The sequence below is a fragment of the Channa argus genome, unplaced genomic scaffold, assembly GCF_033026475.1.
Source record: "Channa argus isolate prfri unplaced genomic scaffold, Channa argus male v1.0 Contig082, whole genome shotgun sequence".
NCBI lineage: Eukaryota > Metazoa > Chordata > Actinopteri > Anabantiformes > Channidae > Channa > Channa argus.
Window position 1 is genome coordinate 28,142 of NW_027125301.1, and position 16,357 is coordinate 44,498.

Genomic DNA, 16,357 nt, shown 5'->3' on the forward strand with positions numbered 1-16,357 from the left:
CTGAGACAACCCCTTTTACAAGGCAATCCACCCAGACTGACTGTGCACATGATAATGGATAGCAAAAGGGTTTCTGCCTGATTTCGAACGAGGGACCTTTATGCATGTTAGGCCAAGGTGATATCCACTACACTACAGAATTTAGCCACGTAGGGCATTACTTTCAGAGGGTAGCATCTAACCACAAAGCGACACATTATCGTGCAAGGTCGACTCTAAGGGGCTTTCCAAAATCCTAGTGCACAATAGGTACTTTCTCAGCTTAATGGGGACCATGCTCATATGTGGAGGCTGATCGGTCCAATGCTAAGCCAGTGTAGCTTGGAGAGGCGATTGAAGCTGTGGTAATTGACATCCTAGGGCTGCTGCTTCAGTGCAGCTGTTTTTCATGGGAGAAACAAAGGCTGTTTAGAAATTGGTTCATAACAATCTTCTGTAGTCTCGCAAAACCCTTTTTGATTTCTTTGACCAATTTGCACATGCTGTTTGCCATATCGCGTCCAACAAGAAGAGGGCGTGAAATTGTAGTCAACAGATACTCAAAACTGAAATTGAATAACGACCATTGCAACTTTAGCCAGTAATCGTCCACTCTGTCAAAGACACAGCCTTTTTTCGGCGACTACTCTGGAGTGACTGCAAAAGATTTAACAGGCAAAAGCAGGCTTTCATATTCAGGCCCGTAGGTAACGTTCCTTTTCAAATGCAGATTGCCGGAGAACGTAGGGGCGTAATTTGACAAGTGATGCTTTTTTGTCCAACCTTGAGCGAGTAAAAGTAATGGCATCAGAACGGCGTAACTACACCAGGGGCATGGTCGGGGGCAGTGCTGTTCCAGTCCTCGTTAGTATAGTGGACAGTATCTCCGCCTGTTGTAATTGACATCCTAGGGCTGCTGCTGCAAGTGCAGCTATTTTTCATGGGAGAAAGTCTCTATTTCGATTAATAGTATGTGGTGGCTTTGTCCAAACTGAGTCTGTTTAGAAATTGGTTCTTAACTTTCTTCTGTAGTCTCGCATAACCCTTTTCGATTTCTTTGACCAATTTGCACTTGCTGCTTGCCCTTTTCGATTTCTTTGACCAATTTGCACATGCTGTTTGCCATATCGCGTGCACCAAGAAGAGGGCATGCAATTGCAGGAAAGGAACTCCTCAACAGGTACTCAAAACTGAAATTGAACGACGACAATTGCAACTTTAGCCAGTAATGGTCCGCTCAGTCAAAGGCACACAGCCTTTGTCCAGCGACTACTCTGGCGAGACTGCAAACGAGCAGTGCTTTTCCAGTCCTCGTTAGTATAGTGGACAGTATCTCCGCCTGTCACGTGGAAGACCGGGGTTCGATTCCCCGACGGGGAGAGTCTTTTTGCCTTTGTCCCGGACAGTTGAAATTTCCCGCAATACGTCTTTGGCTTGGTTGAGGAGGCTTGCATTTGCAAATGATGGCCAGAAGAAGTCATCAGTTGTTGTGCCGAAATAGCTCAGTTGGGAGAGCGTTAGACTGAAGATTTAAAGGTCCCTGGTTCGATCCCGGGTTTTGGCATTACACCACCTCTGTCTTGCGTACGATGCCAAGAGTCCCCTAACCTTTTGTTTTTTTACTTAACACGGTTTGGAAGGTAGTCTCTATGTGTGCCATTCTGTGATTTCAGGTTGTTTTACGGAGCAAGCATGTGTAAGAACTTAGTCAACCCACTGACACAGCTTGAGTGTAAATGTCATTTTAAAATAACAACAATTGTGTTTCTGCCTGATTTCAGGCTAGGGACCTTTCACGTGTGAGGCGAACTTGATAACCGCTACACCACAGATACCGGCGACTTTGACGAGCTACTTCAGAGCGTAGGCAAAAGCAGGCTTTCACATTCAGGCCCGTAGGTAACGTTCCTTTTCAAATGCAGATTGCCGGAGAACGTAGGGGCGTAATTTGACAAGTGATGCATTTTTGTCCAACCTTGAGCGATTAAAAGTAATGGCATCAGAACAGCGTAACTACACCAGGGGCATGGCCGGGGCCAGTGCTGTTCCAGTCCTCGTTAGTATAGTGTACAGGATCTCCGCCTGTTGTAATTGACATCCTAGGGCTGCTGCTGCAAGTGCAGCTATTTTTCATTGGAGAAAGTCTCTATTTCGATTAATAGTATGTGGTGGCTTTGTCCAAACTGAGGCTGTTTAGAAATTGGTTCTTAACTTTCTTCTGTAGTCTCGCATAACCCTTATCGATTTCTTTGACCAATTTGCACATGCTGTTTGCCATATCGCGTGCACCAAGAAGAGGGCATGCAATTGCAGGAAAGGAACTCCTCAACAGGTAACTCAAAACTGAAATTGAACGACGACGACCATTAGTCAACCCACTGACACAGCTTGAGTGTTAATGTCATCTTTAAATAACAACAATTGTGTTTCTGCCTAGTTTCAGGCCAGGGACCTTTCACGTGTGAGGCGAACTTGATAACCGCTACACCACAGAAATCGGCGACTTTGACGAGCTACTTCAGAGCGTAGCTTCCCAGCAAGAAGAATACCACGGTCGTGGAAGTTTACTCCTCAGGGGTTTTGGGATGAAAGGATCTTTATCGAACTTTGTAGTACTAAAACCAAAAGTGTTGCCTTTCTAATTGTTAGAGCTGAGACAACCCCTTTTACAAGGCAATCCACCCAGACTGACTGTGCACAGGATAATGGATAGCAAAAGGGTTTCTGCCTGATTTCGAACGAGGGACCTTTATGCATGTTAGGCCAAGGTGATATCCACTACACTACAGAATTTAGCCACGTAGGGTATTACTTTCAGAGGGTAGCATCTAACCACAAAGCGACACATTATCGTGCAAGGTCGACTCTAAGGGGCTTTCCAAAATCCTAGTGCACAATAGGTACTTTCTCAGCTTAATGGGGACCATGCTCATATGTGGAGGCTGATCGGTCCAATGCTAAGCCAGTGTAGCGTTGAGAGGGGATTGAAGCTGTGGTAATTGACATCCTAGGGCTGCTTCTTCAGTGCAGCTGTTTTTCATGGGAGAAACAAAGGCTGTTTAGAAATTGGTTCTTAACTTTCTTCTGTAGTCTCGCATAACCCTTTTCGATTTCTTTGACCAATTTGCACCTACTGCTTGCCCTTTTCGATTTCTTTGACCAATTTGCACATGCTGTTTGCCATATCGCGTGCACCAAGAAGAGGGCATGCAATTGCAGGAAAGGAACTCCTCAACAGGTACTCAAAACTGAAATTGAACGACGACAATTGCAACTTTAGCCAGTAATGGTCCGCTCAGTCAAAGGCACACAGCCTTTGTCCAGCGACTACTCTCCCGAGACTGGAAACGAGCAGTGCTTTTCCAGTCCTCGTTAGTATAGTGGACATTATCTCCGCCTGTCACGTGGAAGACCGGGGTTCGATTCCCCGACGGGGAGAGTCTTTTTGCCTTTGTCCCGGACAGTTGAAATTTCCCACAATACGTCTTTGGCTTGGTTGAGGAGGCTTGCATTTGCAAATGATGGCCAGAAGAAGTCATCGGTTGTTGTGCCGAAATAGCTCAGTTGGGAGAGCGTTAGACTGAAGATCTGAAGGTCCCTGGTTCGATCCCGGGTTTCGGCATTACACTACCTCTGTCCAGCTTACGATGCCAAGAGGCCCCTAAACTTTTGTTTTTGTACTTAAGACGGTTCGGAAGGTAGTCTCTATGTGTGCCATTCTGTGATTTCAGGTTGTTTTACGGAGCAAGCATGTGTAAGAACTTAGTCAACCCACTGACACAGCTTGAGTGTAAATGTCATTTTAAAATAACAACAATTGTGTTTCTGCCTGATTTCAGGCCAGGGACCTTTCACGTGTGAGGCGAACTTGGTAACCGCTACACCACAGATACCGGCGACTTTGACGAGCTACTTCAGAGCGTAGGCAAAAGCAGGCTTTCACATTCAGGCCCGTAGGTAACGTTCCTTTTCAAATGCAGATTGCCGGAGAACGTAGGGGCGTAATTTGACAAGTGATGCATTTTTGTCCAACCTTGAGCGATTAAAAGTAATGGCATCAGAACAGCGTAACTACACCAGGGGCATGGCCGGGGCCAGTGCTGTTCCAGTCCTCGTTAGTATAGTGTACAGGATCTCCGCCTGTTGTAATTGACATCCTAGGGCTGCTGCTGCAAGTGCAGCTATTTTTCATTGGAGAAAGTCTCTATTTCGATTAATAGTATGTGGTGGCTTTGTCCAAACTGAGGCTGTTTAGAAATTGGTTCTTAACTTTCTTCTGTAGTCTCGCATAACCCTTATCGATTTCTTTGACCAATTTGCACATGCTGTTTGCCATATCGCGTGCACCAAGAAGAGGGCATGCAATTGCAGGAAAGGAACTCCTCAACAGGTAACTCAAAACTGAAATTGAACGACGACGACCATTAGTCAACCCACTGACACAGCTTGAGTGTTAATGTCATCTTTAAATAACAACAATTGTGTTTCTGCCTAGTTTCAGGCCAGGGACCTTTCACGTGTGAGGCGAACTTGATAACCGCTACACCACAGAAATCGGCGACTTTGACGAGCTACTTCAGAGCGTAGCTTCCCAGCAAGAAGAATACCACGGTCGTGGAAGTTTACTCCTCAGGGGTTTTGGGATGAAAGGATCTTTATCGAACTTTGTAGTACTAAAACCAAAAGTGTTGCCTTTCTAATTGTTAGAGCTGAGACAACCCCTTTTACAAGGCAATGCACCCAGACTGACTGTGCACAGGATAATGGATAGCAAAAGGGTTTCTGCCTGATTTCGAACGAGGGACCTTTATGCATGTTAGGCCAAGGTGATATCCACTACACTACAGAATTTAGCCACGTAGGGTATTACTTTCAGAGGGTAGCATCTAACCACAAAGCGACACATTATCGTGCAAGGTCGACTCTAAGGGGCTTTCCAAAATCCTAGTGCACAATAGGTACTTTCTCAGCTTAATGGGGACCATGCTCATATGTGGAGGCTGATCGGTCCAATGCTAAGCCAGTGTAGCGTGGAGAGGGGATTGAAGCTGTGGTAATTGACATCCTAGGGCTGCTTCTTCAGTGCAGCTGTTTTTCATGGGAGAAACAAAGGCTGTTTAGAAACTGGTTCTTAACAATCTTCTGTAGTCTCGCAAAACCCTTTTTGATTTCTTTGACCAATTTGCACATGCTGTTTGCCATATCGCGTCCAACAAGAAGAGGGCGCGCAATTGTAGTCAACAGATACTCAAAACTGAAATTGAATAACGACCATTGCAACTTTAGCCAGTAATCGTCCGCTCTGTCAAAGACACAGCCTTTTTTCGGCGACTACTCTGGAGTGACTGCAAAAGATCTAACAGGCAAAAGTAGGCTTTCACATTCAGGCCCGTAGGTAACGTTCCTTTTCAAATGCAGATTGACGGAGAACGTAGGAAAGTAATTTGACAATTGATTCATTTTTGTCCAACCTTGAGCGAGTAAAAGTAATGGCATCAGAACGGCGTAACTACACCAGGGGCATGGCCGGGGGCAGTGCTGTTCCAGTCCTCGTTAGTATAGTGGACAGTATCTCCGCCTGTTGTAATTGACATCCTAGGGCTGCTGCTGCAAGTGCAGCTATTTTTCATGGGAGAAAGCCTCTATTTCGATTAATAGTATGTGGTGGCTTTGTCCAAAGTGAGGCTGTTTAGAAATTGGTTCTTAACTTTCTTCTGTAGTCTCGCATAACCCTTTTCGATTTCTTTGACCAATTTGCACTTGCTGCTTGCTATTTTCGATTTCTTTGACCAATTTGCACATGCTGTTTGCCATATCGCGTGCATCAAGAAGAGGGCATGCAATTGCAGGAAAGGAACTCCTCAACAGGTACTCAAAACTGAAATTGAACGACGACAATTGCAACTTTAGCCAGTAATGGTCCGCTCAGTCAAAGGCACACAGCCTTTGTCCAGCGACTACTCTCCCGAGACTGGAAACGAGCAGTGCTTTTCCAGTCCTCGTTAGTATAGTGGACATTATCTCCGCCTGTCACGTGGAAGACCGGGGTTCGATTCCCCGACGGGGAGAGTCTTTTTGCCTTTGTCCCGGACAGTTGAAATTTCCCGCAATACGTCTTTGGCTTGGTTGAGGAGGCTTGCATTTGCAAATGATGGCCAGAAGAAGTCATCGGTTGTTGTGCCGAAATAGCTCAGTTGGGAGAGCGTTAGACTGAAGATCTGAAGGTCCCTGGTTCGATCCCGGGTTTCGGCATTACACTACCTCTGTCCAGCTTACGATGCCAAGAGGCCCCTAAACTTTTGTTTTTGTACTTAAGACAGTTCGGAAGGTAGTCTCTATGTGTGCCATTCTGTGATTTCAGGTTGTTTTACGGAGCAAGCATGTGTAAGAACTTAGTCAACCCACTGACACAGCTTGAGTGTAAATGTCATTTTAAAATAACAACAATTGTGTTTCTGCCTGATTTCAGGCCAGGGACCTTTCACGTGTGAGGCGAACTTGGTAACCGCTACACCACAGATACCGGCGACTTTGACGAGCTACTTCAGAGCGTAGGCAAAAGCAGGCTTTCACATTCAGGCCCGTAGGTAACGTTCCTTTTCAAATGCAGATTGCCGGAGAACGTAGGGGCGTAATTTGACAAGTGATGCATTTTTGTCCAACCTTGAGCGATTAAAAGTAATGGCATCAGAACAGCGTAACTACACCAGGGGCATGGCCGGGGCCAGTGCTGTTCCAGTCCTCGTTAGTATAGTGTACAGGATCTCCGCCTGTTGTAATTGACATCCTAGGGCTGCTGCTGCAAGTGCAGCTATTTTTCATTGGAGAAAGTCTCTATTTCGATTAATAGTATGTGGTGGCTTTGTCCAAACTGAGGCTGTTTAGAAATTGGTTCTTAACTTTCTTCTGTAGTCTCGCATAACCCTTATCGATTTCTTTGACCAATTTGCACATGCTGTTTGCCATATCGCGTGCACCAAGAAGAGGGCATGCAATTGCAGGAAAGGAACTCCTCAACAGGTAACTCAAAACTGAAATTGAACGACGACGACCATTAGTCAACCCACTGACACAGCTTGAGTGTTAATGTCATCTTTAAATAACAACAATTGTGTTTCTGCCTAGTTTCAGGCCAGGGACCTTTCACGTGTGAGGCGAACTTGATAACCGCTACACCACAGAAATCGGCGACTTTGACGAGCTACTTCAGAGCGTAGCTTCCCAGCAAGAAGAATACCACGGTCGTGGAAGTTTACTCCTCAGGGGTTTTGGGATGAAAGGATCTTTATCGAACTTTGTAGTACTAAAACCAAAAGTGTTGCCTTTCTAATTGTTAGAGCTGAGACAACCCCTTTTACAAGGCAATCCACCCAGACTGACTGTGCACATGATAATGGATAGCAAAAGGGTTTCTGCCTGATTTCGAACGAGGGACCTTTATGCATGTTAGGCCAAGGTGATATCCACTACACTACAGAATTTAGCCACGTAGGGCATTACTTTCAGAGGGTAGCATCTAACCACAAAGCGACACATTATCGTGCAAGGTCGACTCTAAGGGGCTTTCCAAAATCCTAGTGCACAATAGGTACTTTCTCAGCTTAATGGGGACCATGCTCATATGTGGAGGCTGATCGGTCCAATGCTAAGCCAGTGTAGCGTGGAGAGGGGATTGAAGCTGTGGTAATTGACATCCTAGGGGTGCTGCTTCAGTGCAGCTGTTTTTCATGGGAGAAACAAAGGCTGTTTAGAAATTGGTTCTTAACAATCTTCTGTAGTCTCGCAAAACCCTTTTTGATTTCTTTGACCAATTTGCACATGCTGTTTGCCATATCGCGTCCAACAAGAAGAGGGCGCGCAATTGTAGTCAACAGATACTCAAAACTGAAATTGAATAACGACCATTGCAACTTTAGCCAGTAATCGTCCGCTCTGTCAAAGACACAGCCTTTTTTCGGCGACTACTCTGGAGTGACTGCAAAAGATCTAACAGGCAAAAGTAGGCTTTCACATTCAGGCCCGTAGGTAACGTTCCTTTTCAAATGCAGATTGACGGAGAACGTAGGAAAGTAATTTGACAATTGATTCATTTTTGTCCAACCTTGAGCGAGTAAAAGTAATGGCATCAGAACGGCGTAACTACACCAGGGGCATGGCCGGGGGCAGTGCTGTTCCAGTCCTCGTTAGTATAGTGGACAGTATCTCCGCCTGTTGTAATTGACATCCTAGGGCTGCTGCTGCAAGTGCAGCTATTTTTCATGGGAGAAAGCCTCTATTTCGATTAATAGTATGTGGTGGCTTTGTCCAAAGTGAGGCTGTTTAGAAATTGGTTCTTAACTTTCTTCTGTAGTCTCGCATAACCCTTTTCGATTTCTTTGACCAATTTGCACTTGCTGCTTGCTATTTTCGATTTCTTTGACCAATTTGCACATGCTGTTTGCCATATCGCGTGCATCAAGAAGAGGGCATGCAATTGCAGGAAAGGAACTCCTCAACAGGTACTCAAAACTGAAATTGAACGACGACAATTGCAACTTTAGCCAGTAATGGTCCGCTCAGTCAAAGGCACACAGCCTTTGTCCAGCGACTACTCTGGCGAGACTGCAAACGAGCAGTGCTTTTCCAGTCCTCGTTAGTATAGTGGACAGTATCTCCGCCTGTCACGTGGAAGACCGGGGTTCGATTCCCCGACGGGGAGAGTCTTTTTGCCTTTGTCCCGGACAGTTGAAATTTCCCGCAATACGTCTTTGGCTTGGTTGAGGAGGCTTGCATTTGCAAATGATGGCCAGAAGAAGTCATCGGTTGTTGTGCCGAAATAGCTCAGTTGGGAGAGCGTTAGACTGAAGATCTGAAGGTCCCTGGTTCGATCCCGGGTTTCGGCATTACACCACCTCTGTCCGGCTTACGATGCCAAGAGGCCCCTAATCTTTTGTTTTTGTACTTAAGACGGTTCGGAAGGTAGTCTCTATGTGTGCCATTCTGTGATTTCAGGTTGTTTTACGGAGCAAGCATGTGTAAGAACTTAGTCAACCCACTGACACAGCTTGAGTGTGAATGTCATCTTAAAATAACAACAATTGTGTTTCTGCCTGATTTCAGGCTAGGGACCTTTCACGTGTGAGGCGAACTTGATAACCGCTACACCACAGATACCGGCGACTTTGACGGGCTACTTCAGAGCGTAGGCAAAAGCAGGCTTTCACATTCAGGCCCGTAGGTAACGTTCCTTTTCAATTGCAGATTGCCGGAGAACGTAGGGGCGTAATTTGACAAGTGATGCATTTTTATCCAACCTTGTGCGAGTAAAACTAATGGCATCAGAACGGCGTAACTACACCAGGGGCATGGCCGGGGCCAGTGCTGTTCCAGTCCTCGTTAGTATAGTGGACAGGATCTCCGCCTTTGTCCCGGACAGTTGAAATTTCCCGCAATACGTCTTTGGCTTGGTTGAGGAGGCTTGCATTTGCAAATGATGGCCAGAAGAAGTCATCGGTTGTTGTGCCGAAATAGCTCAGTTGGGAGAGCGTTAGACTGAAGATCTGAAGGTCCCTGGTTCGATCCCGGGTTTCGGCATTACACCACCTCTGTCCGGCTTACGATGCCAAGAGGCCCCTAATCTTTTGTTTTTGTACTTAAGACGGTTCGGAAGGTAGTCTCTATGTGTGCCATTCTGTGATTTCAGGTTGTTTTACGGAGCAAGCATGTGTAAGAACTTAGTCAACCCACTGACACAGCTTGAGTGTGAATGTCATCTTAAAATAACAACAATTGTGTTTCTGCCTGATTTCAGGCTAGGGACCTTTCACGTGTGAGGCGAACTTGATAACCGCTACACCACAGATACCGGCGACTTTGTTGGGCTACTTCAGAGCGTAGGCAAAAGCAGGCTTTCACATTCAGGCCCGTAGGTAACGTTCCTTTTCAATTGCAGATTGCCGGAGAACGTAGGGGCGTAATTTGACAAGTGATGCATTTTTATCCAACCTTGTGCGTGTAAAACTAATGGCATCAGAACGGCGTAACTACACCAGGGGCATGGCCGGGGCCAGTGCTGTTCCAGTCCTCGTTAGTATAGTGGACAGGATCTCCGCCTGTTGTAATTGACATCCTAGGGCTGCTGCTGCAAGTGCAGCTATTTTTCATTGGAGAAAGTCTCTATTTCGATTAATAGTATGTGGTGGCTTTGTCCAAACTGAGGCTGTTTAGAAATTGGTTCTTAACTTTCTTCTGTAGTCTCGCATAACCCTTTTCAATTTCTTTGACCAATTTGCACATGCTGTTTGCCATATCGCGTGCACCAAGAAGAGGGCATGTAATTGCAGGAAAGGAACTCCTCAACAGGTAACTCAAAACTGAAATTGAACGACGACCATTGCAAGCATGTGTAAGAACTTAGTCAACCCACTGACACAGCTTGAGTGTGAATGTCATCTTAAAATAACAACAATTGTGTTTCTGCCTGGTTTCAGGCCAGGGACCTTTCACCTGTGAGGCGAACTTGATAACCGCTACACCACAGAAATCGGCGACTTTGACGAGCTACTTCAGAGCGTAGCTTCCCAGCAAGAAGAATAACACGGTCGTGGAAGTTAACTCCTCAGGGGTTTTGGGATGAAAGGATCTTTATCGAACTTTGTAGTACTAAAACTAAAAGTGTTGCCTTTCTAATTGTTAGAGCTGAGACAACCCCTTTTACAAGGCAATCCACCCAGACTGACTGTGCACATGATAATGGTTAGCAAAAGGGTTTCTGCCTGATTTCGAACGAGGGACCTTTATGCATGTTAGGCCAAGGTGATATCCACTACACTACAGAATTTAGCCACGTAGGGTATTACTTTCAGAGGGTAGCATCTAACCACAAAGCGACACATTATCGTGCAAGGTCGACTCTAAGGGGCTTTCCAAAATCCTAGTGCACAATAGGTACTTTGTCAGTTTAATGGGGACCATGCTCTTATGTGGAGGCTGATCGGTCCAATGCTAAGCCAGTGTAGCGTGGAGAGGGGATTGAAGCTGTGGTAATTGACATCCTAGGGCTGCTGCTTCAGTGCAGCTGTTTTTCATGGGAGAAACAAAGGCTGTTTAGAAATTGGTTCTTAACAATCTTCTGTAGTCTCGCAAAACCCTTTTTGATTTCTTTGACCAATTTGCACATGCTGTTTGCCATATCGCGTCCAACAAGAAGAGGGCGCGCAATTGTAGTCAACAGATACTCAAAACTGAAATTGAATAACGACCATTGCAACTTTAGCCAGTAATTGTCCGCTCTGTTAAAGACACAGCCTTTTTTCGGCGACTAATCTGGAGTGACTGCAAAAGATCTAACAGGCAAAAGCAGGCTTTCATATTCAGGCCCGTAGGTAACGTTCCTTTTCAAATGCAGATTGCCGGAGAACGTAGGGGCGTAATTTGACAAGTGATGCTTTTTTGTCCAACCTTGAGCGAGTAAAAGTAATGGCATCAGAACGGCGTAATTACACCAGGGGCATGGCCGGGGGCAGTGCTGTTCCAGTCCTCATTAGTATAGTGGACAGTATCTCCGCCTGTTGTAATGGACATCCTAGGGCTGCTATCCTATGTGGTGGCTTTGTCCAAACTGAGGCTGTTTAGAAATTGGTTCTTAACTTTCTTCTGTAGTCTCGCATAACCCTTTTCGATTTCTTTGACCAATTTGCACTTGCTGCTTGCCCTTTTCGATTTCTTTGACCAATTTGCACATGCTGTTTGCCATATCGCGTGCACCAAGAAGAGGGCATGCAATTGCAGGAAAGGAACTCCTCAACAGGTACTCAAAACTGAAATTGAACGACGACCATTGCAACTTTAGCCAGTAATGGTCCGCTCAGTCAAAGGCACACAGCCTTTGTTCAGCGACTACTCTCGCGAGAATGCAAACGAGCAGTGCTTTTCCAGTCCTCGTTAGTATAGTGGACAGTATCTCCGCCTGTCACGTGGAAGACCGGGGTTCGATTCCTCGACGGGGAGAGTCTTTTTGCCTTTGTCCCGGACAGTTGAAATTTCCCGCAATACGTCTTTGGCTTGGTTGAGGAGGCTTGCATTTGCAAATGATGGCCAGAAGAAGTCATCGGTTGTTGTGCCTAAATAGCTCAGTTGGGAGAGCGTTAGACTGAAGATTTAAAGGTCCCTGGTGTGATCCCGGGTTTTGGCATTACACCACCTCTGTCTTGCGTACGATGCCAAGAGTCCCCTAACCTTTTGTTTTTGTACTTAAGACGGTTTGGAAGGTAGTCTCAATGTGTGCCATTCTGTGATTTCAGGTTGTTTTACGGAGCAAGCACGTGTAAGAACTTAGTCAACCCACTGACACAGCTTGAGTGTAAATGTCATCTTAAAATAACAACAATTGTGTTTCTGCCTGATTTCAGGCCAGGGACCTTTCACGTGTGAGGCGAACTTGATAACCGCTACACCACAGATACCGGCGACTTTGACGAGCTACTTCAGAGCGTAGGCAAAAGCAGGCTTTCACATTCAGGCCCGTAAGTAACGTTCCTTTTCAAATGCAGATTGCCGGAGAACGTAGGGGCGTAATTTGACAAGTGATGCATTTTTGTCCAACCTTGAGCGATTAAAAGTAATGGCATCAGAACAGCGTAACTACACCAGGGGCATGGCCGGGGCCAGTGCTGTTCCAGTCCTCGTTAGTATAGTGGACAGGATCTCCGCCTGTTGTAATTGACATCCTAGGGCTGCTGCTGCAAGTGCAGCTATTTTTCATTGGAGAAAGTCTGTATTTCGATTAATAGTATGTGGTGGCTTTGTCCAAACTGAGGCTGTTTAGAAATTGGTTCTTAACTTTCTTCTGTAGTCTCGCATAACCCTTTTCGATTTCTTTGACCAATTTGCACATGCTGTTTGCCATATCGCGTGCACCAAGAAGAGGGCATGCAATTGCAGGAAAGGAACTCCTCAACAGGTAACTCAAAACTGAAATTGAACGACGACGACCATTAGTCAACCCACTGACACAGCTTGAGTGTAAATGTCATCTTTAAATAACAACAATTGTGTTTCTGCCTGGTTTCAGGCCAGGGACCTTTCACGTGTGAGGCGAACTTGATAACCGCTACACCACAGAAATCGGCGACTTTGACGAGCTACTTCAGAGCGTAGCTTCCCAGCAAGAAGAATACCACGGTCGTGGAAGTTTACTCCTCAGGGGTTTTGGGATGAAAGGATCTTTATCGAACTTTGTAGTACTAAAACCAAAAGTGTTGCCTTTCTAATTGTTAGAGCTGAGACAACCCCTTTTACAAGGCAATCCACCCAGACTGACTGTGCACATGATAATGGATAGCAAAAGGGTTTCTGCCTGATTTCGAACGAGGGACCTTTATGCATGTTAGGCCAAGGTGATATCCACTACACTACAGAATTTAGCCACGTAGGGTATTACTTTCAGAGGGTAGCATCTAACCACAAAGCGACACATTATCGTGCAAGGTCGACTCTAAGGGGCTTTCCAAAATCCTAGTGCACAATAGGTATTTTCTCAGCTTAATGGGGACCATGCTCATATGTGGAGGCTGATCGGTCCAATGCTAAGCCAGTGTAGCGTGGAGAGGGGATTGAAGCTGTGGTAATTGACATCCTAGGGCTGCTTCTTCAGTGCAGCTGTTTTTCATGGGAGAAACAAAGGCTGTTTAGAAATTGGTTCTTAACAATCTTCTGTAGTCTCGCAAAACCCTTTTTGATTTCTTTGACCAATTTGCACATGCTGTTTGCCATATCGCGTCCAACAAGAAGAGGGCGCGCAATTGTAGTCAACAGATACTCAAAACTGAAATTGAATAACGACCATTGCAACTTTAGCCAGTAATCGTCCGCTCTGTCAAAGACACAGCCTTTTTTCGGCGACTACTCTGGAGTGACTGCAAAAGATCTAACAGGCAAAAGTAGGCTTTCACATTCAGGCCCGTAGGTAACGTTCCTTTTCAAATGCAGATTGACGGAGAACGTAGGAGCGTAATTTGACAATTGATTCATTTTTGTCCAACCTTGAGCGAGTAAAAGTAATGGCATCAGAACGGCGTAACTACACCAGGGGTATGGCCGGGGGCAGTGCTGTTCCAGTCCTCGTTAGTATAGTGGACAGTATCTCCGCCTGTTGTAATTGACATCCTAGGGCTGCTGCTGCAAGTGCAGCTATTTTTCATGGGAGAAAGTCTCTATTTCGATTAATAGTATGTGGTGGCTTTGTCCAAAGTGAGGCTGTTTAGAAATTGGTTCTTAACTTTCTTCTGTAGTCTCGCATAACCCTTTTCGATTTCTTTGACCAATTTGCACATGCTGTTTGCCATATCGCGTGCACCAAGAAGAGGGCATGCAATTGCAGGAAAGGAACTCCTCAACAGGTAACTCAAAACTGAAATTGAACGACGACCATTGCAAGCATGTGTAAGAACTTAGTCAACCCACTGACACACCTTGAGTGTTAATGTCATCTTTAAATAACAACAATTGTGTTTCTGCCTGGTTTCAGGCCAGGGACCTTTCACGTGTGAGGCGAACTTGATAACCGCTACACCACAGAAATCGGCGACTTTGACGAGCTACTTCAGAGCGTAGCTTCCCAGCAAGAAGAATACCACGGTCGTGGAAGTTTACTCCTCAGGGGTTTTGGGATGAAAGGATCTTTATCGAACTTTGTAGTACTAAAACCAAAAGTGTTGCCTTTCTAATTGTTAGAGCTGAGACAACCCCTTTTACAAGGCAATCCACCCAGACTGACTGTGCACATGATAATGGATAGCAAAAGGGTTTCTGCCTGATTTCGAACGAGGGACCTTTATGCATGTTAGGCCAAGGTGATATCCACTACACTACAGAATTTAGCCACGTAGGGCATTACTTTCAGAGGGTAGCATCTAACCACAAAGCGACACATTATCGTGCAAGGTCGACTCTAAGGGGCTTTCCAAAATCCTAGTGCACAATAGGTACTTTCTCAGCTTAATGGGGACCATGCTCATATGTGGAGGCTGATCGGTCCAATGCTAAGCCAGTGTAGCGTGGAGAGGGGATTGAAGCTGTGGTAATTGACATCCTAGGGGTGCTGCTTCAGTGCAGCTGTTTTTCATGGGAGAAACAAAGGCTGTTTAGAAATTGGTTCTTAACAATCTTCTGTAGTCTCGCAAAACCCTTTTTGATTTCTTTGACCAATTTGCACATGCTGTTTGCCATATCGCGTCCAACAAGAAGAGGGCGCGCAATTGTAGTCAACAGATACTCAAAACTGAAATTGAATAACGAACATTGCAACTTTAGCCAGTAATCGTCCGCTCTGTCAAAGACACAGCCTTTTTTCGGCGACTACTCTGGAGTGACTGCAAAAGATCTAACAGGCAAAAGCAGGTTTTCACATTCAGGCCCGTAGGTAACGTTCCTTTTCAAATGCAGATTGACGGAGAACGTAGGAAAGTAATTTGACAATTGATTCATTTTTGTCCAACCTTGAGCGAGTAAAAGTAATGGCATCAGAACGGCGTAACTACACCAGGGGCATGGCCGGGGGCAGTGCTGTTCCAGTCCTCGTTAGTATAGTGGACAGTATCTCCGCCTTTTGTAATTGACATCCTAGGGCTGCTGCTGCAAGTGCAGCTATTTTTCATGGGAGAAAGTCTCTATTTCGATTAATAGTATGTGGTGGCTTTGTCCAAACCGAGGCTGTTTAGAAATTGGTTCTTAACTTTCTTCTGTAGTCTCGCATAACCCTTTTCGATTTCTTTGACCAATTTGCACTTGCTGCTTGCCCTTTTCGATTTCTTTGACCAATTTGCACATGCTGTTTGCCATATCGCGTGCACCAAGAAGAGGGCATGCAATTGCAGGAAAGGAACTCCTCAACATGTACTCAAAACTGAAATTGAACGACGACCATTGCAACTTTAGCCAGTAATGGTCCGCTCAGTCAAAGGCACACAGCCTTTGTCCAGCGACTACTCTGGCATGACTGCAAACGAGCAGTGCTTTTCCAGTCCTCGTTAGTATAGTGGACAGTATCTCCGCATGTCACGCGGAAGACTGGGGTTCGATTCCCCGACGGGGAGAGTCTTTTTTCCTTTGTCCCGGACAGTTGAAATTTCCCGCAATACGTCTTCGGCTTGGTTGAGGAGGCTTGCATTTCCAAATGATGGCCAGAAGAAGTCATCAGGTGTTGTGCCAAAATAGCTCAATTGGGAGAGAGTTAGACTGAAGATCTAAAGGTCCCTGGTTCGATCCCGGGCTTCGGCATTACACCACCTCTGTCTTGCGTACGATGCCAAGAGTCCCCTAACCTTTTGTTTTTGTACTTAAGATGGTTTGGAAGGTAGTCTCTATGTGTGCCATTCTGTGATTTCAGGTTGTTTTACGG

The 16,357-nt window shown here is 45.6% G+C and overlaps 5 non-coding genes across 5 annotated transcripts; all 5 read left to right on the plus strand.

Moving 5' to 3' along the window:
• The first annotated feature begins 1,470 nt into the window (after nucleotides 1-1,470).
• trnaf-gaa (transfer RNA phenylalanine (anticodon GAA)) lies at nucleotides 1,471-1,543 on the plus strand. Its single transcript has one exon. It is a non-coding gene; the product is annotated as a tRNA-Phe (tRNA).
• A 1,985-nt stretch (nucleotides 1,544-3,528) lies between these two features.
• On the plus strand, nucleotides 3,529-3,601 carry trnaf-gaa (transfer RNA phenylalanine (anticodon GAA)). Its single transcript has one exon. It is a non-coding gene; the product is annotated as a tRNA-Phe (tRNA).
• A 2,557-nt stretch (nucleotides 3,602-6,158) lies between these two features.
• Nucleotides 6,159-6,231, plus strand: trnaf-gaa (transfer RNA phenylalanine (anticodon GAA)). The gene has a single exon. It is a non-coding gene; the product is annotated as a tRNA-Phe (tRNA).
• Nucleotides 6,232-8,788: 2,557 nt separating this feature from the next.
• trnaf-gaa (transfer RNA phenylalanine (anticodon GAA)) lies at nucleotides 8,789-8,861 on the plus strand. Its single transcript has one exon. It is a non-coding gene; the product is annotated as a tRNA-Phe (tRNA).
• Nucleotides 8,862-9,479: 618 nt separating this feature from the next.
• trnaf-gaa (transfer RNA phenylalanine (anticodon GAA)) lies at nucleotides 9,480-9,552 on the plus strand. Its single transcript has one exon. It is a non-coding gene; the product is annotated as a tRNA-Phe (tRNA).
• The last annotated feature ends 6,805 nt before the right edge of the window (nucleotides 9,553-16,357 follow it).